We start from the raw sequence: 23,419 nt of genomic DNA on the forward strand, positions 1-23,419 counted from the left end.
TGCAGTATCTTAAAGATATTTCTTTCAGAGCTGTTGCACTATTTCTTGTGTCCTCACACAGGTGGAAGGAATGCAGAGGAGTTACAGTTCTGGGACTGTCTCCAGGTCTGTGACATCATCCTGCCACAGGTGCCACTCTGACCATGTCCCCCTTGTCCTATCACACAGGAGAGAGGATCACAGAGAAAGGCCACAGCTGAAGCCTTTTTGATTGATTGATTGATTGATTGATTGAATCAAGAGTATACAAGAATCAAGAGTAGGGTAAGGGGGAATGGCTTCACACTGACATAAAGGAGATTTAGATTGGATATTGGGAAGGAATTCTCTGTGAGGGTGGTGGGGCCCTGGCACAGGGTGCCCACAGAAGCTGTGGCTGCCCCTGGATCCATGGAAGTGCCCAAGGTCAGGTTGGATGGGGCTTGGAGCAACCTGGGACAGTGGAAGATGTCCCTGCCCACAGCAGAGCTGGAATGGGATGATCCTTCAGGTTCCTTCCAACCCAAACCATTCTGTGATTTAGAATGGGATTTATTTACCTCCTTCAATATTAAGCCAGGGAATGAAGGGAAGGATTGGGAAATGTAACAACCCTGATATTCTGAGAAGTGCAGTGAAAGCTTTATCCATAACACCTCAAATATTGCCATTGTTAATGGATTCTGAGGGAGGGCTGAACGAGATAGAAAAGCTCCTTGGGTGTACAGCAGGAGAAATTCTGTGTTTCTGCTTTTCCTTCTTTGCAGACAGGATGAGCAGTTGCTAAAGCATTTGCTTTTAAAAAAATAAGCTAAGAGTCAGCCTATCTGGAATATATTTTTCAAAAGTTTGGAATTCTTCCATTAGTATGTAAGTACCAAGAAATATATCATAAAAGCCAGTTGGCCTCACAAACTTTGAATCTAATACCAGTTAATTGTATCAAGTTGCAGTTGTTTTAATGTTTTCTATGTAAGGGGTCAGAGTTCCAGCAAACATGTTTCTGGAGTTGTTGGCAGCTAAAAGAGAAAGGCTGCTTTATTGCTTTCCATAACTGCTCTGATTTCCATAGCCAAGAAAGTACCATTAGAGCTTTTATTATTTTTCATTTTAAAAATGCTTTAGAAAATACGTTACACAAGGACACCTGCAGGAGCAGAAAAGTTCTGAAATTTTGGACATGAATTCTGCTTTGGAAAGAGATATTTTCTTTTATATGCTGAAGAAAACACAACATTTCAAACCCTTTATTCATAGCTTTGTAGCAGTGATAAACTGTACGTAATAAGCATCTTTCTGCTTAAAATCATCTGGTCATATCTTAAACCAAAACCAATCTTTGCTTTCATTGCATCTTCATTCCCATTTATGGCTTTTAAGAAATATTATTAACCCAAATTTGATACACACCCTCAATTCCTAATACTCATGTGATGTTTTCCTCTTAAATTTTTGATCTGTTCCATGGGTAGAGTCAATAACTTTTTAAAAGAAACTACAGATGTAACTGTCAACTCCTCTGGTCCCATATCAAGACGGAATTACGTAATCACAGACATCAGAGATGGAAAAAACCTATTAGGTCATCCTGTCCATGTCCTCTGCCAGCTCGCTCTGCCTCCCTGCAGGAAGTTCTCCAGGGAGTTGCTGAGCTCAGTTCTGGACAGTTCCTCTGAAATCCTTTCCCAGGATTCTCAGTGGGCATCTCTCAGTGGCCTGGTTTTAGTCTGATGTGACAGGTGCAGATTGGATTTCTGGAAAATACTGTGGCTAAGTCCCGCACTCAAATTTGGAGGTTCCAATAGGACAACACCCTCAGTACATTGTTTTTACTCTTCAGTCTCACCATGAAAATGAGTCCTTGCCACTCCTGCGCTTGATTTTTTAAGTTGCTTTTAACTTTCTAGAAAAGAGGAACAGACTCTGCCCACCCAGGGTTGCAGTGAACCTCAGTTATCCCTGTCCCAGCCACTGCTGTCCCAGAAAGGTGCTTGGGATCAGTTCTTTGCTCTTTTCTTCTTTTTCCCTAAATATCTGATTGGAGCAGCATTATTCTGATAGGCAGTAAAGCATAGATGTGAGGACTCAAGGCGTTCTCAGTGAGCACTGGTAGTTCAGCCCAAAGAAATGAGCAGCTGGTTTACTTTGGCTGCCTTCCTAAGCACACAAAGAGTTAAATCACATTAACTAACTTTACAAAGAACTAAGATATTTGTCTTCACTCTGGCTGCAGTGTCTTCTCTTGCTATTTTAACTCTATCCACACCTTTGGAGATACCTCTGGATCTGTCAGGGATGCTGTGCTAATAAGGATGTGTGGAAGAAATTGTGTGGGAATTGTGAAGAAAATTTGGTCCTTCTCTTTCTTCCTGTATAACTTTAATTCTGATTTATTTATGTTTTTATACAATAATGCCACTCAGAAAGGATACAAAGAAAGGATGGGGTTAAACTGGAGCTGCAATTGCTGCCTGAAGGGGGAAGAAGAGACTGGGGGGAGTGTGTGAGAGCTTCTCCCACTTGGCTGCTCCCCAGCCCCAAGAGGGTACAAGACCCTGCTGTGCTCCCTGCGAGAGTGGGGTCACCTCACACCCCTCCTCCCTCTTCCACTTTCCCTTCCTCTTGAAACTGCTTTCACTTAACATCTGGAACGTTTTTCCCTAATCAACAGCATTTCCTTAGCTGGAGCTGAGCATTTTCATGACTGGGGAATTCCTATGGTTGAGATCAGCCAGAGAGAAGTCAGAGAGGTTTTGGCTCCCCTTCCCTTCTCTCTCGTTTTTCTACCATGTGAAGAAGTGTGTCTGAAATGTCTGTAATGCCTCGTCTAAATGCGCTGGAAAATCTAAAATTCCTTAAAAGGAGCACAGCAAGTTGGAGGTTTTCCTGGGAAACTTTGTTTATCTTTGGGACTCTCAAAGCTATTACACCACACGGGCTCAGGGACACAGTGATGTGGTTTAGTGTCTGCAGCCATCCAGATCTAAAAGCACCAAGTGTGTTGTGAACTCCACTTACAAATCCCAACTCCTCTAGGAAAGAGTGAGAGAGGTATGAAGGGATCAGCCACCCCTGAAAGGGAAGGCAAAGCTTTTAAACATCAAACATGAATGTTTAAAAACAAGTGAAGAGTCTGTAGGCTTTGGAATTTCCATGGGAATGTAGGAAGTGGAATATGTTTGTTGTATTTGGAATTGAATACTAAGCTGGAAACCCAAACTTTTCATGCTGTTCTTTAATAGCATCAAGTGGCAGTGGATTTTGTGTTTTGTTGCACCCAGGAGGAAGCCTTTCCTCCCCCCAGGTCCCATGAGCATGACACAGCCCAGCTTGGGAGAGCATTTGGAGCTTCAGCAGAGATCTGCCAAATCCAATAGGGAACCTGGGAGCTCCAGGCATTCCATTTTGGTGACTTTTATGAAGACCACCCCATGTCTTTGTGCAGTCTGTGCAGAGCAGCAGCCACAGCACCCCTGGCAGGACCCCTACACCTGTGACTGTTTCTGAGTGACCCTGTGCCGTTAGACAGCCTAAGTCTTACTTTAAAAAATACCTGCACGCTTCCAAAAGGAATTCAAATTCCTCTTGCTTCAATGATCTAAGAGTGTGATGATCTTTCTTTCCAAATGATTTTTAGACTCTGCTCCTTCTTGGCTTTCCTTCATTGGGAAAAGCTGGTTTTGGTTTCTCAGCCTGATTTTTCACTCACATAGTTAATCTTCCTCTGGCTCCTGATAAGCTGCCAAATGTTTAAAATCTGCTTTGGTATTCCCTAGTAAAAGAGGTTGGATTTACCAGAGTTCATCACTGTAAACTATTTTTCAATTTTCAGTGTTTATTTTGCTGTAAGATCTTTCTAATAAACAAAGGAACAAACAAAACCCCCATTCTGCTGGTTCTTCATTGTCAGGAATAAGAACTGTTGCTGCTCTTCTAATGAATTCCATCCTTTCCTCTCCACAAACATGGCTCTCCTCATTTGTAATGATTTTGTCCAGACTCAGTGGGACTCCTGTCTCAGAGCTGTTGCAGCTATTGACTGTTTTTGTAGCTCTTCAGATGTTGTTAGACAGGCTGCATGCTTTATGTAGATAATTCTGGAAAGACTTCAAATGAACTTGCTTCCATCTCACTCAGCAAACTCTGCTCCTGACTTCAGACTAATATTCAGGATTTCTTCACTGGAAGGGGTGGTTCTGCCTTGTCCCTGCAGTACTCAGATACTGCAGAGTGGCACCCACTGTACACTAATTAATCCCTTGCCAAATGTGGCTCTGAAACTCAGATTTATAGATCAGTACCTACAGGACCAGTTTATCATCATCTGCTCCGACTTTCTGCAAAGCACGGGCTGAAGATTTACACTGAAGTCAGAATTAATTAGGAAGATACTTGATGAATAGGAAACTGGACAAGGAGGGTAGATCCTTTCATCAGATTTCATTACAGTGCTGGTTGTTTGTCACTTGTCATTTTACAGTTCTGATTTATAGGTGGAAAATACTGACGTTGGGCTGATAGATTTTTGGGTGGCTCTTGGAAAGCCTGAGGAAATGCCTGCTGTGTGCTTGGCATTGTCCTTGTGCTGTACCTGGCAGGTGTGGAGGAAAGGGAAGCTCAGGTGCTCAGGGACTCTCTGTCACCTGAAACCTTTCCCTCCAAGAAGAGCAGCAACCTCCATCACTGCTGAACACCCCCAGTGTAGATCCATCCTCTGGTTCCCATTAACAGCTCACTCACTGAGCAACTGTTGTTTCAAACACTTGGAAATGGCCAGCACTGATGTTTATTATTAGGGCCTGCAAATATTGCTCAGCTCAATGCTGCTCCTTGTGCAAAAGAAGAGCAGGAGGTTGCATTTGGAAGTTTAGGGCTCATGCACATTCAAAAGCCTGGGGTTTAAGGTGTTTGAAGAAGTTCTTTTAGTCTTCCATGGCATGTTTACTTTCTTGTTTATTTATAATATTAGCTTTATTGGAATCAACATTTCTAAAGCGCCTTTCTGAACTGTCAGGGACTCTGTCATCAGCAAAGAGTCCAGGTTCTGGTTTAAAATGTCTTTAATTTCTGGTCTGAGTGAATAAAAGGAAAATTAGTGGTGTTCTCAGAATTCCTACTGCTATGGCCAGCTGCTAGGGAGCTTTTAATATCCCCTGTTTGAATGTAGAGTCAGCCAGTGCCTGAGGTTCTTTTCACCTGTCACTTTGTCAAGTAGCATTCAAAAAAGGCTTAGAGCAAAAAGAAATTTGGGTGTAGGTAGAAAAAACTATGTCCCCTGCTCATAGCGACATTTTAGGGAAAAGCCACCCCACATTTCTTCTGTGGTGTTATTTTCCAGTGCTCTTTTGATTCATTTTTCATGTAGCAACAGGGTGACAAAACCATTTTTGATGGGCAAATGCAATGTAAAATAATAAACTTTGTTTTTGTCACCTGGTGCCAAATTAGAATATTTGTTTCATTAAAATTTAAATTGTCAAATTAATATTGGCCATTTTGAAAAATGTAGTTTATATTCTGTTTGACTTTATGAAGTCAATTATACAGATAAGAAGTATACACAAGTACTTGTATACACAAATACAAACACATACGAAGCTGTATGGTCCCAGAAGCTAAAACTTAATATCTTATTGAAGATAATTATCCAGTGTTTCCAGCACAGGACAAACCCAGGAAATACAGAAAATAACAGTGAAGATGACAAGCATTAAGGAAAATGAGAGAAATATCAAGATTTTTGGGATTTTCACTACTGATTCAACCTGTAAAGCTTTTCAAGTTCATGTAGCTTACATGTAGCTCATGTATCCACACTGCATATTACAAAAAAAAGTTTCTGCTGCAAACAAATATCTTTTCACCAAGATCCATGAGATATTTCCATTTCATCATCTAACATGAAATTAATGCTTATCAAGGGAATCTGCAGGGCCCACTAAAGTACAGAAAAGTTTTAACTGATGCACAGAGTGCTGATTCTTTTACATAAATGTCAAATTCAATCCATGACCTTTTTTTATATCCAGTTATCTCAATTGCTAATGGGAAGAATAGAACCCATGCAACAGCTTCCCTCTTTATTTATGAGTTAAGAACAATTTTATCAAATAGCCATGCCTCAAAATAAAAACCATCTGGTTGGCAGAAGTGCCCAGTCAGCAGACAGCAGCAATTACACCGAGGCCAAACAACATCTAATGAGCTCCAAGGCAGGGACAAAGAGAGGGGCTGTTCAAAGCAGAATCAATCTGGGGCTAAATCAGTGCTTTTATTTAATGCACAGGGAGAAAGGCTGAGATGAGACACAGAGGACTCCTAGCACAGCTTCCCCTCAGCTCTGGGCTTCCTTCTGGGCACTGCCCAAGGATTTGTGGAATTGCTTTGGGTGAAAAGGGCCCTCCTTGACATGTCCATCTCCCTCTGCAGGCTCCCAGCACCCCACAGCACAGCCCAGTTATCCTGGGAAGAGCAGCAGAGGGGACTCAGCCACTGGAATCTTGCCTCATTCCTGGGTTCCATTTCTGAGCTCTTGACATTTGGGATGGGCAGTGTTACTGGATGCAAACAAGTGCACTTCACTTGTTTGAAGACACATGCCACGGGGAAGGAGCAGGGACTTAGAAGAAGTTTGGTGACAAGGCCATGGAGAGCACTTCAGGAGATGTTTGGCCATGGGATGAATTTCAGTTCTTTGCCTTCCCAGGCAGAAAACAAGGGCCATTTGAGGCTTTCTCCTTCTGAACAGACAAAACGAGATTTCCCTCCTTGGATGTTTCTTCAGGGATTTCAGCTGAGGAAATGGCAGTGGGAGGAAGTTGGAATGAAAGCCTGGATAGACAATAAGCCACCAGTCCAGTGCTGAATCCTGAACTATTCACTATAACCAAAGTCTCACCCAGCAGGAGACCCTGTCAGGCTCCAAGAGCAGGTTAGAGAAAATAACCACCTGCATTTCAGCACTCACCTTGGGAGAAATGTGTATCTCTGTGGGCAAGAGGTGCTCAATCCAAACATTCTGTTTCAAATCTGGAATTTTTCTTGCTTCATCTTAAAGCCATTGCATCTTCCTAAGCTCAAGAGTCAGGTGATATCTTTCCATCTTCCATGATCTATTTAAGTCATCTGTCAATCATCTTTTTGAGATATTAAATAACATCCTTGGACTAATAATTATCTTCGTAAAAGCAATTTTCTCCAGACCTCAAATAATTTCACCCTGTGTAGTTCTTTGTGTTGTATGTAATTTTTCAGATTTTTTTTCAGAAAATACTCATCACTTAAAAGCCACTTTAATATTAAACTTAATCAGTCTCTGTTGTCTTTGTTTTATAATTCATTTCTTTAGAACCCTGAAATGGCTTCACTAACATGCTGGTGGGACAGATCTGCAAATGGCTGGAATCTGGACCATCCAGAGGCTTTGGAATTGTCTTCAGACACTGTAATGCAAAAATTAATCAGAAATGATATGTAGAAACCAAATCTGGTTTCTAATCCCGCTGATGGCAGCAGAAATGGAATTTATACAGTGACAGAAACTGTGTAGTCATGAGTTTGTTATGATAATGTTGCATGCCAAGGGAAGCCTAGATTTAATAACAATATAAAGCATCGCTCCCTGTAATACATACGTGTGTCTGCTTGTGTTCCAAGTGTCCCTGGGCGGGGCCATCAGGAAAACCAAGAGCAGCTGTGGTGGTGAAACAGGGCGAATAAAAGTCTGAATTATTGTTAACATATGTACATGTGTAACAGCCCCAATTTGATCACTCACATGAACAAGCTCATTGCCGAGCAAACCCCCTCTGGATATGTTTGTATTCCAAAATATGTCATAAGGAAAGATTAACAGTTTTGGAAAGGGATCTTTTCCTTGGGATGAAGATTTCATTTCCTTGCCTGGTACTCTTGGAAAGCTCCCAACAAGCTGAAAGCACAATAAAACAGTCGAAGCTGGTGTGTTACAACCTGACCAATGTCTTGTTCAGCACAGCAGGCAGGGCCAAAGGAGCTCAGTGCAAGCAAGGCACGAGGTTGTGCTCTTGGGAAAGGCAGTTTTGCTCTGTGAGTTAAGCTAAAAAGTTCAGGAGTCATTGCACTTTGGAAAGTTTGTGGTTTTGAAAAAAGCCCCAACAACTTAGATCTTCCATGAACATTTTTTGCCTCTGCTATAAGGAAATGGTCTATAACAGTTTTCTCAGATTAAAGAGATTTGTTTCTTTTATATGAGATTGAAAGGGTTTCACTTTCACCTCACCCTTCTGCCCTTTCATTGGAAATAAAATGTTTTGGTCTGTCCAGTTTCACCTCTCAGTAAGATCCCATTGCCCAAATCCCACTGTGCAAGTCATGAAATCATGCACCAGTGAAGGTCCTACATTTTTTTTCTGTGTAAACCTCACAGAACAATACTTGTTATAGGCAATGAGTGCTCCTTGTTTCCTTTTGTTTTTGTTACAAAGTCCCTACACTTTCTAATACTCTCTAATTTATAGTTGTTGCTATCAGTTTCTCTTATTTCATCCATGCTTTTTGTAGAATTAGCTCTATGATTGCTTTTGCATCCCTGGTGTTTTATAAATGGTTTTATTTGTTTTAACTAACTTAACATTGTGTTAGTGAGATTGCCTTTTTTCTCAGTAAGTAAATGCTGTTATATAATTTGTAATTATTGTTAACATTTTTACTTTATTTCCTCTAAGCATTTTTGCTCTCTAATTCCTTTTGTCATAGTGAAATTGTCCATTCAAAGCAGAAAGTATGTGAATTATTGATCCAGCCTTCATTTTCTCAAAACAAATGCAAACAAATAATATTCCAGCACCACTCATTTTTTATTATTAAATAAATTTATTTTCATTTCTCACAATTCCACTATGCCAGGTACAATACTTATTGAGGGAGAAAATGATTGGTATCATCTGTAAATAGGAATAATGTTTTGTTTGTGTGTTTCTGGCAGCATGGAGCCTTCAGCAGACAGAACAAATATTGAAATCATTCACTGTAATACAGTTTTCCAACCCATTTCAAACAAATGTTTGAGCAGGGGACATTCATTTTCCTGATGTGAGGAACTGTGAGCTCTCTAGTGTGAGGAAATTGGGTTTATGGGGTAACAGGTCAAATAGCTGATGGCGAGGAGGCAGTGCAAGGAGTCGGGGGTGGGATCCAGCAGCTCCTCCCTTGGGTCATGAACGGGACTGAGCTCCTGAGCCCAGAGCTGGAAACCCAAACCTGCACCCAGTGATCCAAAAAGGGTGTGACAGGAGAGTGATGCTCACAGCCAGAACCAGGGGGTCTTCTTTAGAGATCCAAAAAGCAACGAAATTCAATGTTCTTTCTTGGCCTATTTCTTTTTCTGTTGTATGATCTGTTCCCATGTACAGTCACCCCCTGCCCTATGCATCCATGTGAGCTGTTTATCAGCCTGCTGCAAATCCTCCTGCAGGGCTCTGTGCCTTTAGAGGCTCCTTTGCAACAACCCTGGCCTCTCTGAGAGCGCTGGGGCTGTTTCACTGTGATTCCTTGAATCCAAACCTTGGGAGACAAGGAAGAGACAGTGAGCAGAAGCTTTCATGTGTCTCCCAGCTGCCTTCCTATCAGAGTCAAGATCTGATTTCATTCCTGAAAGGTCCTATTGTTCCAGTAAGGACTGTGAAATAGTTCCCTGTTCAGTGACAGTGAATGGGAGGGCAGCTGGGCCAGCAGGGATGGCTCTCCCTGAACAGCTCACAGCTGTGCATGAGGGTGGCAGATGTGAGGATCTGACACCCCCTGCTCCCCCCAGGACTCAGGAGGGGAAGCTGCTTTCTCAACCTTTCCAGGCCTGAATAACCTGCACTTCTCCAGCAGATGGTCAGGTGCTCTTTTACACAAGTTATTCCCAAAAGGAATGTCAGAACGTCTTGGGGTGATTTTAGAAAATATTGTATTTTACAATACAACCAAATTGAAAACCAATACACAGATTTTTGATCCAGATTGTGGACTAACATGAGAAATTTTATATAGCATGGACAGGATAGTGCAAACAATGTGGCTGAGGATGTGGGCATGTATCAGGGGGTTGAGAAGCAAAAGGCTGGCAGCACATGGAATTTCTACTTGATTTTTGTGACTGTGGAAGCTGCAACTCCAGCCTGTGTTTAGGAAAGTAACTTCTGCACATAACTATGTCATTTCTAGCATCTATTAGTTTGTACATAGCTGTGCAAGTGACTCATTCTTTGTCCTTTCCAATGGGAGACTATTCCACAAGCTTCAAATACATTATTCCCACACTATTTCCTTTTGCTTTGTTTCATTTCATTGCTCCTGAATTTATCCTGTTATATTTTCACTGAGCAGTACCACTTCTTTATTTTTAAGACATCACATACTTAGTAAGTTTGTCTTACTGTTTGTTTTTACATTCTCACATTATTTATTAATTGGCTGAATATTGTGTTGAAAGTCAAAACTTGAGGCTTTCTGATGTTTAGACTAATTAGTGGAAGGACAAATATGTTAATCCACAAAGTAAAAGAGCTTCAAATATCACTCAAAACTCAAAACTCTTGCAATAAATAATGAATAAATTTTAAGGGAACAGTTCAAAGTCTCAAAATTTAGAAACAGACAAGATAGGAATAGGAGACCAAAATTATTTCACATCTGTTATGGAAATGAACATAGTGGTAAGACAGCTGAGAGCTTCCTTAAGTTGCACTTCATATTTTTCTGGAATTGGAGTTTGTGGGAAAACAAGAGCTGGAAATTGAGCAGCTGCTGATGTTGACGAGGGGCCTTTTGTCATGATCATTATCTTATAACCTGTTGAGGGTCTTGTGTTGGAAAAAGGAGGAGTGAGATTCCCACCACACATTAGAGGAGTCTTGCTGCTGTCCCCAAGCAGGTGGCTGTGTCCTCTGCTGGCTGTGAGAGTGTCACACCTTCACCTGCAGCAGCTTCCCAATGCAGTGGCCACACACCTTGTTCCAGCCTCACACACTGCTCCAGACTGTGGGGAAACCACAGGTTCCAGACTTGAAAGAGTCTTAATGATTCTGTCTAAAGTGTGGAGGTTCTGTCTAAAGTGACACCCCACTCATTGGGGTGTCAATGGCTGAGGCAAATCCTGGAAGTTCTGTGATTCCATGGCCTGTGGTGGTCAGCTTGCTTTCTGTGATCCAGGTGTGCAGGTGTGCACTGAGGGCAGGACAGTGTGTAACAGCAATAGTCTCTTCTGTAGCTTTTTTGAGTTCAACTCTCTCAAAGTAGAAAATATTTTGTTGCTCGAGTCTCTCTCCCACTATGTCCTTTTTCCATTTGATAAATGCAAAAATTCTATTCACCAGAGATAAATTGGGGTTTATGTTCTACAGCACCTGGGCAGCAGCCACAACAGAAAACTCCTGATTCCCTGTGCTGTGCTGCTTCCCTCTGTGCTCTGCCCTCTCCAAGCAACAGAACTTTCTGAGGCAAAGCTATTTCCTAGTGAACTTTCTCAGATTAAACTGGCAAACAGAAAAATAATGCTGCTGCAAAAGAATAGGTGATTAGAACAATAAGTTAAGCTGTGCGGCTCACAGTGGGAAGATCATCAAATCCTTCTTTCCTGTAACAGCCTGTTCTTATACTTCAGCAACAGGATATTTGAGAAATGGGCTAAAGCAAAAATCTCCAGCTGCTCTCTCCTAGCCAGTGGAATGCTCCCAGAATACAGTGGGTGGCCCAGAGTCTGTCACTTGTGGTGCTGATGTTCTCCCTCTCCCACTGCGGTGACTTGGGGCCTGTGAGGGACAGAGGGACACCACAAATGACAGGGAACAGCCTGGAGACCCTGAGGCTTTGGGGAGAGCTGGTAGGAGTAGCACAAGCTGTCATTTGGCTCAGAGTGGGAACAATTGTGTTTTCCAAAAGCAGGTCTTGGTTTTATAGGGAGGGAGTTCCTGTTGGGATTGAATGCCATTTGTATGGTGCTTTCCCCTGGCCATCAACACCTCGTGGTTATTTAAAGGCTATAAATAAAAAAGGACAAAAGCAGCAACCTGCATGGAGTCTGTAACTGCTTTGAGAATTTCTCCTTCTCTGGAAGGAGAATAATTTGTCCTCTAGGCAGGAAGACCTAACACCAGTATTCATTACCCCATCCCTGTTCCCAAAGCCTTGGAGTCAATTGATCCTCAAATTCTCTGAGAGAAGAGAACCAAGAGAGTTCTTGAAATCAGGAGGTTTTGATTTATAGAGTCTGAGATCACATCAGGGCCAGACCTCCCTGTTGTCCTGAACCAGATCTCAACTGCTTCCAGCAGTTTTTATCTCCCTTCCTGGGCCTGCAGTGAAGGACATCAGCTCCCCTGGCCCCTGGAGCTGATCAGAACTCAAAGGTCAAATGGAGAATCCACCAAAAAGCACACAGTCTTACAGTTGTACATATACACCCATGGACACTCTTCAAAATACTTGTCTCTACCTAAAAACATGCAGCCATAATGCCAATTTTTCCCCCAAATAAAAACCAGTTCATACCTATAAATAAACACACCAACAGCCACAGCACTGCCTAACCACATACCTGATCCCAGGCTCACAGTCCACATCCTCCTGTGCTTCCTCCAAAGCCACCTCCAGCACACCAATCTCATGCTGATAGTCAAACATGTGTGCTCATGTCAACAAAAACACTTCCCAAATAAACTATCTGGGCACATTCATGCATTGCAATAGAAATGCTCCTCAGCATATTTACACACACAGAATCTTCCTGCTTGGGAGAACAAAAACCCACTCAAGCAGCACATACACACACACAAGACAGGAATCACTCAGCAGCTCCAGTGTTTATGCTGGCAGGAGCGCGTCAGTCACTGAGCAGCCTCCAAACAGATGTTTGATTGTTTTTGGGTTGCGGTTTAATTGTTGGATGGTGTTCCAGCACTCAGAGGGGATCGAAAATACTCCAGGTCTGCAGCTGCAGCAAATGCCAGCCTTAAAACAAGGCGGATTCTGAAATCACTGCTTGGGGGGAAACTGCTTGCACAGGAAACCTCAGCCAAACTCTGCATTAATACTACTTTGAAGTCAGAAAATTAATCTCTGCCATTTAAAAAAGTTCTGTTTTTTCAGGGCCTTTTGTAAGTTTATCTAAGACAAGCCAATTCCTTCTGGGCAACTGTGACAGTTTATTGACTTGCCCAGGCTTAGAGACTTTACTGGGTCTCTCTTCATTTTCCAGAAAATCTTTCCTGGATTCTGTCCTGCACTTCAAGGCTCCTGGTGGAAGTGCGAAGCAACTTATTAGTCAGTCTCCTAGTTGCTAGTTGGTTTTTATTCCATTAAAAGGCTTCCTCAAAATAATTGACCTTTGTCAGGAAGAATGACCACTGCAAGACTGCATCTCTGCCTCTCCAGCCACAAAGAGGAGCAGGATGCACTTTCTGGATGTGCCACTGGAAACAGATGGTGGGACTTCAGAATCGGTGGCAGAGGAATGAGGGAACGGGACACAAGCTCCACCTTCAGCTCATGTTTGTGGGAAGCAATAAACAGAAAGGAGTGGGAAGCTGCTCTCTTGAGGATAGAAACAAGAGACATTGAGAGATATTCAGGGGACAACCCAAAGAAAACTTTATTGAGGGTAATCAAAATAAAAGTCAAAGGTCTGCATTTGACCATCCATTTTGGATTCATTTAAAAGGATGGTTGCTTCACTGACCCTCTTGACTCAGCACTTCCCTGGGAACAGTTTCTATGAAGTTGACAGGACAGTGTGGGCCTGTCATTGAGAGGCTTCTGGCATCCTTTAGAAGATCCCCTGACTGCCTGCTGCAAGAAAAGGAGGTGGCATCTGTATCCAGGAAGTGCTGTGGCTTGCAAGTAGCTTGAAATTCGGAATATTGGATAAAATCTTTGTTATCTACAGGGGAGCAGGAGACTTTGGGTTCCTTTGGGACAAGACACCAAATACCTGCAAGGTCTTCTGACTTTTGTAAACATGGATGAATCCTGTATGTGGGTTTTAATAATATAAACATTGTGGAATGAAATGTTTTTTTCTCCATTCTTTTGAAATCAAGGGGGATATTTCCTACAAGACAGACAAAAAGTTTAGGCCCAAGCCCCGAGACCAGCTGCCCTAGTTTCACCTGGCATTAAACAGCACATAGAGAGGACAAAGAGTAAATTGTTCCTTTGGTTCTCTAAACCAATCTCAGGATGTGCGTAGAAGGAAATACCCTGAAAAGGCAGCCAAGAAAAGAGCAAAGAGCCTCTGGGCAGGGTCTGTCTCATTCCCCAAATGGATTCTGTTGGTGTCCCATGTAGGGCTACCCTGACAACCCCAAACCCAAACGCTGTAGATTTAATAGGTGTCAGGAGCAAGGGCTGGAGCAACGAGCTCATTTAATGACATCATGGAAGTCACTTGGTCAGCCCTAGCTTAGGTAAGCCTCAGCACAGCTGTCTCAACTACATTCTCCATTGCAGACTTCCTCAGCTCTGAAGTTTGGACCCTGCATGGTTTTTTTCACTGACATTTTTTTCCATTTCCATTCCTCTCCTTCACTTGGAAAAAAAAAAAAACTATAATTCCAATACTTGTACCAGTTTCTGTAAACTACCACTCCTGCTGAACTGACCTGTCCAGATGGTGTTCCCTTCAGCTCACACAGAGCAGGCAGGAAAGTAAAGGGTATGAAGTTTAAACTCTTTAAAAATCTATATTGTACATTTGAGGGACAGAGGAAAGCAGTGGGGCCTGCTTCAGAGCCATGGTATTTTCTGCTGGATTTCTACTATAGCTTTTTTGGTCTTCCTGTGGTCTGATACTAGGTGATAATTCTTTAATCTTTTTTGAAGCAAAACCAATTTCCTGGTCATATACATGCATACCATCACACACAAGTGATGTTTTCACTTCCAGACTCCATTAGAATACAAAATAAATATTTTTTTAATTTGCTTTCCACTTCATTCAATATTCTTTCCAGGTCTGGTGACTCTCCCAAATCTATTCCTTGACCTCTATGTTAAATCCTTGTTCTCTTTCTTTTCCAAAGCTTTTCAACTGGGTTACTCCATGTCTTCTTCTGGCATCCCTAACTCAAGTTTCAGGGTTTTCAGCACAATGCTGAAGGCTCCTTACTTGTTTCCTTCTCCTCAAACTGTTTTCCATATTGTCTTAATTCTTCTCTGCCTTTCTGAAACTAATCAGTCTTACTGGAAAATCCACAGAATGCAGAGATGGAAAGGCAGAGGAAGGACAATCAGAACCCAGGTGGAGTTAATTATCTGCATGGACAACACATTCTTGTGAGAATCATCAAAAATCAAAGAGCTTTCCTGAATCAGAAACCTTTCCTGTTCTGCAGGAAAGCCCCAAACTACAATCCAGGGAGCCAGATTCTCAATTATTTTTAAATTTACCCTTAACAGTTTAATGGTGCCAAAACCCAGCAACAGATAAAACTCAAAATGGAAAATTCCTGGCGTAGGAAGAATAATTTATCATCTACTTTGTACATTTTCTGAGAGAAGATTTCAAAACAAAAATGAGCAGCAGAGGAAAGGCTAATCCTATGGCACTGTCCCTGCTTGTGGGAAGAATGCAATGATTCACTTACCCAGGGCTCCAGCAGAACACAAGTCAAGTGGGTCTCAGCCCTGTTACCACTATATTTTGTAATCTAGAAAATATTAGCACTTCCTCCATGGCTTTTCAGCCAGTCAATGCCCAAATACCAGATAAAAACTGAATTTTGAGATAGATTGCTGGGTAGATTAAGGTTGAGTGATCCACTAAGGTTAAGATTTCTCCTCCTGTTCTTCCAGGTGCAAGGAAGCTGGTAAAGCTCAGCCTGATCTCTGCTCAGAGCACTCCTAAGGTGTCAGTCTGTCACTGCTAAATCCTGTCTAATTAGGACAGAGTTGAGGAACTTTGTTGTGTTGACCTCGTGTAGTTCTATTCCAGCTGTTGAACTGAGCTAAAGCTGCTAAACCACGATCCTAACACTTCTAGTGTTGGCTTTTGTTTAGTTAAATGAGTTCAATTCAGCTATAATTCTTGAAAAAAAAATCACTCTTTTCCTAGTTTAGACAAAACCAAAGGGTTTGAAAACCCAAGCACAACAGGCCCAAGTTAAGGCAGGGCTAAGTCAAGGCAGGACAGCTGTGATTCAGACAAAACTACTGTGCTTTAAACTGCCTTCCTTGTCTTACGAATAAGATGAACAAAGTCAAACAACAAATGTGAAAATTCTGCTCATTTTGCTATTTTGTGTGGCTGATTAGTTTGTTCAGCCAACCTTCAGAAGTGAGCTAAAAATAGGGGCCACATTCCTTCCTGCACAAACCCTACAGGTGGCTGCCCAGGAGCAGATACATTTTTAAACCATTCCTTCTAATCCCAGACTTGCTCAAAGCTCCGAGAAGCCTTTTCAGACATGATTCCCCAGAGAAGCAGGGTTTGTCCCCCTCCCTGCCCTCCACCACCTCATCCAGCTGTGTTCCTGCAGAGTTTTCTGCAGGGAGGATCCTGCATCATCGCCAAGTGGGAGCGATGGAGCGGGGCTGGGATCTGCTCTTCATGCCAAAGCCTCATCCAGAGGGGAGGTGCTGTGCATGTGCTGGCTGCAACAGGGTTCAGGGAGGGGAAAAGCTGAACAATTTATGCCCTATCCGAGGGCCTTTTAATTCTTTCCTGTTTGTTTTTCTCCCTCCTGTGGCAGCGTTTAGTCATCTCCTCACAGTGTGCCTTCGAGAAGGGAAGGGAAATGGAATGTTTTCCAGGAAGACATATCATTCTTCCCAAAGTGGGTTATCCAAATTAGAGTTTAAGCAGCTCAAACCCATAGGGCTGAGCTGCTGAGAATGTTCCACACAGCAAATGCTGCCATAAGGGAAGGGATAACGTCAGAGCTGCTCTCCCAGAAAACACGGTGTCAGCACATCTAATTCTTTACTCCTTTGAGACAATTTTTACTCATTTTATTTGAAATTGACTTGAGACAAAGTAGTAAAGCAGAGAAATCTGGAGAAATGGATGTAAACTGTGAAGAAAAGAGAAGGCATTAAGTAAACTTGGAAAGGGCTAGCAATTAATCCAAGCATTCATCCACTCTTCCCAACAACACAACCACCCACAGGAAGGGGGATGTGGGCAGTTCTTACAAGCAGTGACTTCTACCGGTAAAATCAGGTCATATTCCCACTGTAGTGTAGGGTCTGATCCTCCTTCCACTGCTAGGAAGGTTCCCCTTGCTGGTGCCTGTGAGCTGAGGACTTCATCCAAAACTGTTGAAAACATGGACACAGATCATCCTGTGATCCAGCTTCCATCACTTTTCTCCAAGTGTTCTCATGCCATCCCTGCCAGAACACCCAGTGCACCTCACAGCCACGATGGTTCAGACTTGCTTTAAAGCCACACAAGTAAAACACACAAGTCTTTAGGGGAGACTAGTAAAACATTTTAAAAAAATAAACAAGAAAGGTTCTCATAGATCTAAGATATAATTAACTGTGTTTGCATTGATACAAACATTCTGTCAGATTTAAATGAATGTAAATGGTTGTTCGAAAATAAAGGAAAGTATTCTTTTTTTAAAAGAGCATAGTCTGCTCTAATGGGATCTAATAACTCTTAATAGTCTTCTATAAAAGTAATAGTGCACTTAAATCTCCACTTGGCAAGAATCCGGGGCAGAAAAAAGTGCATTTTAAAAATGGGAACAGCTCAAGGCTGCATGTTCCCAGCCAGCAACGACAAGCTGAAACAATACAAGGAATCCAGATAATGAAGCACATATGTCTTTCCAGGACCACGCGAGTCAACAGCTTCCTCATTTACGCAATCCAGAGGGGAAAACGGCCCCCCCTTAATCCCAGCACCTGAGGTAAAGGGGTGAGGCCTGAAAGCAAAATGAGCCCTCACATCAGGACTGGCTGAGGTTTTATGTGAACTCACTTTGTGCTTTGATTTCTTGTCTCTCTTTCCTTCCCTTCTCTTTCTTCCTGGTACATACATTTCCAAACCCAGGGACTCTGGAAAAGCAGATTAAAGCCAGCCCTGGAGGTTTCTATAAACTCCATGAGGCACATGGCAGAATGCCTGGCATGAAACATTGAGCCTGATTCATGAAGGGTCCAAAAGCACAGATTTAAAGTGTAAAGTGAAGGGGTCTCTTGGCCATAGCTTGTAGCAGAGTTCCTCAGCAGAGAGGAGGAGAAGGAACCTGTGTCAGTGGTTCTTTCAATACTTTGAAGTAGCTCCCTCAAGGTCCTTTGTATTGATGGTGCCAAGAGTGGGCCCCAGTACAGCACCCAGCTCACAGCGGGGTGATACACTAGTTTTGATAAGGATAAGGACACATTGCACCAGTGCTAAGGTTTGTCTTTGCCCTGCTACAAACACTGCAAACCTGCATTTGCATTTACCAGCTGTAAAACATCAGAGGAAAATCCACTTTTTTAACCCTGGATAGAGAAGGGAGGGGTAAAAGCAAAACTATTGAGAAAAAGCCAGAAAGAGTTTCATTTCAGGATGTGCTTGAATGAAACCCAGCACAATTTTCATTCTGAGTTTTAAAGTCATCTTTCATTTGTAATCAACATAAAACACTCCCAAATCTATGAGTCTGAAGCAGCAACTTGTGGTTGTATATTTAGGAAAATGAATTCCATTTGAATTCAGAGTGGTTTGGGTTTTTTTTTTTTCATAATGGGAGTAAGAAATCCCCCCAGACCAACGAAGAGCAGATCCCATTAACTGCAAAGGCCAAAGGGGGAATTGACAAGTGAGTGATTTGGCCACAAAACGAGGTGAACTAATTTGCAGAGGAATGAGTATTTCTGAGCATCTGGTGGCTGGCCTGCCTATGATAGCACGGATAAACTGCACGCAGAAATGAGTATTTGGCTTGCTTGATAGTAAACAGCAATGGCCCCAGAACTCTCCAGTGATTTGGAGTTTACAGAAATTCTCTGCATTACCAAATATTTTCTTTTTTTTTAAGCTGAGCTCTTCTTCCCTACCCAAATGTGTCCATGGCTCTGTTCAAAGTAGCAGTGAACAAAGACTATTTAGGCACAGGGCCACAGATGTTTCCCCTGTTTGTGTGATCTACGTGAAGCAGATATTATTCCATGCCATGTTATCTCAGAGATTAATAATGGACCGGTTTCAAAAGGTTTGAAATTTCCAAATAATTGATTTGGAGGAACTCCCACAACACTGAAGCTTCTTTGGATCTTATCAAAACTCTCTGTACATGGGGGATCTGTAGCAGGAGCCAAAGATGACTGAAACAGCAAAGACAGCCCTCAACCCCCTGCCAGGGCAGGAGGAGAACAAGTTAGTGAGCACATAAAGAAAAAGAAATCATTTCTACGACTTCTATGGAAGGAAATTGTTTCAGAGAATCATGTTTCCTACATATGCTCATTTTCCAAAATAATTTTGGTTCTGATTTAGTGGAAAAAAATTGTGATTTAATCTTTTAAACATTGTCATTTTATTACCTGAAAAAGACTTGGATGAGGAGTCTTTTAGAGACATCCCTTGAATTAACAAGGATGAGGACACAGAGCCTGCTAATTAGTTACACTGAAATGTTCTTCCTACATATTTTTGTTTTTGGAAAAGCAGTGGAGTGGAATTCTGAAATGTGTATTCTTGCTTGCTAGAATCAGCTGCCTTCTTTCTGAAAGCATTTTGTGAGGGAAGGCTGAGGAACAGGAGAAATAACAGGCTTTACTCCGGGAGTGTTAATTGCCATTTCTCATTTGTTGCTATTCTCCTACTAAATCAGCTTGCATACATAAAATCAAAAAATCCACAATTTTAAAAGTTGTTGCCATTAACTTCTTGTTTTGTGGAGGTAGCTAAATGGCAAAGGACTGAATTCTGAGATAACTGCTAAAAGAGAGAAGTGAGAACTTGAGGAGAACTACTCTTTTAGCTCCTTAGTTCCAACTATCTTTAGTTAGGATTACAAACAAGAGGAGCAGCCCAGTGACTGAGTACAAGAGGGAGAGAGAACTTATTTATATTTGTATCAAATTCAGAGAAAAGGAGAGCCAGAACAACTTCCCCAAGTGATGTAAAGCTGGAATAAACCTTATGAGGGCAAGGAAGGCACAGCAAAATGGAGGCCAGAATGAAGAGCCTGGGATGTTTCATTTCAGCCAATTTTGCTCATTATTGGGTACTTTTCTCTCTTCTTGCCATTAAAACAAGTGCTCTAAGGTGGTTTCCCCCTGCTCATGCTGACTGTTCTCAGGAACCATGGCAGAGGGAGCAACTCATTGCATTTCTCCTTTCCCTTTCCACCAGTGAAACCATGAGAGACTCAGCCTTACCTCAACCAAACCTCCTCTGCACCATCAGCCCCTGTGGAAATGCTCTTTTTCCCCTAAAACTGAGGATCAGATTGTCCAGCTCATTGACCCAGCTCCATCCAGTGCTTTGCAGGCAACTCTTTGGATGGAAAAGTGGATTCTTCACTGCCAGTAAACCTGATTACCAATGGACCAAGAGGAAGAATGAGTTCCTTAATTGAAAATGCATTTCTAAAGTCTAAATGTATTAAGAAAATGAGTTTGGTTTTTTCAGCTGCTGTCATGAAGGAAAGCACTGTGTGGGAGGACAGGCAAATTCTTTGAAAACTGTTCAGCCTATTTATGGCCACTGTCAAAGTCAGATTAATAATTTTTTATCAAAATTATACACAATTAATAGTTTTAAGGATAAAGATTAGTAATTCAAAGGATAATTTTTCATTATTCTTATATTTTGGAAGTAATAACCACATCAAGCTCTGGGTTTGCACATCCTGTGGCCTTCAAAAGCAATAGTTGAGTCTCAGAGACTATGAGAGCTTTAGTAAAGCTTCATGGATTTAATCAAATGTTACGTTGTAATTTTACACTGCATTTAAACTACTAAGTTTCTCAAAAATTCAGACCTCTAATCCCACTAATCCAAAAATGAAGAACATTTTTAATAGCATATCTTGTGTAGTCCCATTTTTTAGTCAAAATAAATGCAAAATACCACTTCTAATATGCATTCACATTTTTATTATTAATTTCCTAGATCCTTTTCATGCAATTGAAAATGATGAAACAAAGTGTGCAGCCAAGCACTGTGCAAGCACCTATTTGTGCCAGCCCAACAGAGCAGATCTGCTCATTCCACCCAGCCTTAGCCCATGGCCAAGGCCAGGGAGGGATGTGGGCAGGGAAGGGTGAATAAAAGCCTTGGGACACTGCTGTCTTTTCAGGACTACCTAAAAACAGAGGCCAGACAAAATGAGGAGAATAAAAAGCAGTTCTATTTATTGAAGGGCCTTCAGGTACATTTAGGGCAGACAAAGCCCCCCAGGGGCTGCACCCAAAATGGACCAGGGGTTGCAGGTTTTCACACTTTTATAAGTTTGGTCCATTTGCATATTGGGGGTGAATTTCTCAGTTACAGCTTCAGGTAATGAAGGGATTTACTCCAAGTTTGCTCCCCCCAAGTCGCTTTTGTTTCCATCTCTCAGGGCCTGAGGCCTTGACTGCCAGGCCTGGAGAGGAATTGCTGTGTCTGCCCAAAATGGGAAAGCAGCAGCTCACACTGCTCCTGGAGTTTAGAGTTCTACACTGAAGAACTGCAGGATTATGAATACATGAAAAATAGAAAAGCTCAAATCCCAAGGCATCAATACATCAACAAGGATGCCAGGGTACATCCACAGGGATGTTGTCCCATCTGACCACATTCCTGAATGTCTTTAAGACTCATCAGCCCAAGAACCCAACCTCACTATTTTTACGTGAATTGCAGTGGAAATAACCCCCATGGTATGTCCAGTGATGGCTCCAGCCCTGCAGGATTGGGGATCCCAGATCCCAGGGATGGAGCCACTCCTCCTGTGGCTCCACTCCCAAGCTCTTGGCAGCAGCCCTGCTCAGGAAATTGTGATGGAGCAGAGACATAACAGAGACATTTCAAGGAGAGCTGTTTACATTCCTGTGAGGAAAAGCTGCAGGGCCACTGAGTGAGATCCACAAAGCTGAAATTCCCGACCATTCCCGGTCCCTGGGGATGCTCCTTGGGTGCTCTCAGCTCAAGCATCCCCTTCCACTGGCAGAGTCTGGATTCCTTCCCAACTTCTGGAGTTTTATGGGGCTCAAGTCAGACTGTGGAGTTTAGATTGGTGTTGTCTGGAAGTGAAGTCATCCAAGCCAGGAAGAAAATTCCTGCGACAAAAGCTCATGGAGGCCATGTCTGCCTGCCACAAGGTGATTTTACAGGCTCAGAGGAGTGGATCTATGTCATCAGCTGTGTGCATCCAAAAAGTCTGGTGGGGCTGGATCTGAGGAAGGAGTGTGGGTTTTATGTTTGTTATTTCATGTGAAAGATGCTATTTTAGATGGGAGGAGTGCACACTGCAGAGAATTGGGAGGTATTTGCCATTCGTACCAAATATAACTCAGTGTTCACTTTCAGGGCTTAGGAATGCTTCAGAATAGTCCATGAAATTCAATGTTAGGGATTGTTGTGTTTCCAAGAGACAGATTCCTGGGCTACAAAGTACAGTAGGGAGAACTTCAAGCACTCTCATCCCTCACGTGTGTTACTGGCACATGCCAAGGGCCTTCAGAAGCTCTGCTGGTCGTGGTTGGACGTGCTGATAAGAAAATGCAGGGAGTTCTGTATTCTCAGCATGGCTGAACATCCCTGTTCTCTCTCAATGTCACAAATGCATTGTGGATCTGAAGGCTTCCCATTGTCTCAAAGAGAGGCAGAAGGGTTTAATGCATAAAATCATATTGGAATTTTTTTTTTTGTAACCAAGTTATAACAATTTATGTGCTCCTGGACATTCCCCTGAGCAATCCTTCTGGGATTTTTACCATAGGTACCCATTGAAAAGGCTCAAAATTAAACTGTGAAGGCTTGAACCTTCATTTTGCATTAAAATGAATATATTTTGATATTTTTATTCAAATCTTTGCAGTATCTGGAAGTTTAAACTAAAGAACAACAACTCTGAGGTGTTTTTGTGGGTGACAAAATAATGTTTGAGTTAAGTTTGGGCAATGCCTGTCTTGAGAAGACCAGTCCACCAAAGGCTGCTTCTATGAGTAGCTATGAGATAAAGCATCACTTTCAACTGCTTTGTAATCTATTTGCACTGTTGGCTTCTACCTATTTGTCCAGGGTGTGGCATTGTAAAGAGATCATGCTGAAACTGTGAGGAAATTCTGTCCTGGCTGCTGCCTGCCCATCACAGATAATCAGAGTCAAAATTTTAGAGCACTGAAAATTAGCAGCACATAACTTATAGACTGCACCAAGTGTGTAACCTTGTTGTACTTACATAAAGTAATTTCATTTTGATTGCCTATTGAATAAGTCTGATTATTCTTTAAGAGTCGCTTTGGAATGGAGCCTGAAGGTACAATATAA

General features: G+C 42.2%; 2 long non-coding RNA genes across 3 annotated transcripts in view; both read left to right on the forward strand.

The window, feature by feature from the left end:
• Window positions 1-23,419, forward strand: part of LOC128799075 (uncharacterized) — a 113,338-nt gene that overhangs the window by 31,632 nt on the left and 58,287 nt on the right. The gene's annotated exons all lie outside the window — the stretch shown is intronic.
• On the forward strand, window positions 175-7,418 carry LOC128799077 (uncharacterized). The gene is made up of 3 exons (XR_008434642.1): window positions 175-264; window positions 747-849; window positions 7,328-7,418. It is a non-coding gene; the product is annotated as an uncharacterized LOC128799077 (long non-coding RNA).

Source organism: Vidua chalybeata, chromosome 22, assembly GCF_026979565.1.
Source record: "Vidua chalybeata isolate OUT-0048 chromosome 22, bVidCha1 merged haplotype, whole genome shotgun sequence".
In the NCBI taxonomy this organism is placed as follows: Eukaryota; Metazoa; Chordata; class Aves; order Passeriformes; family Viduidae; genus Vidua; species Vidua chalybeata.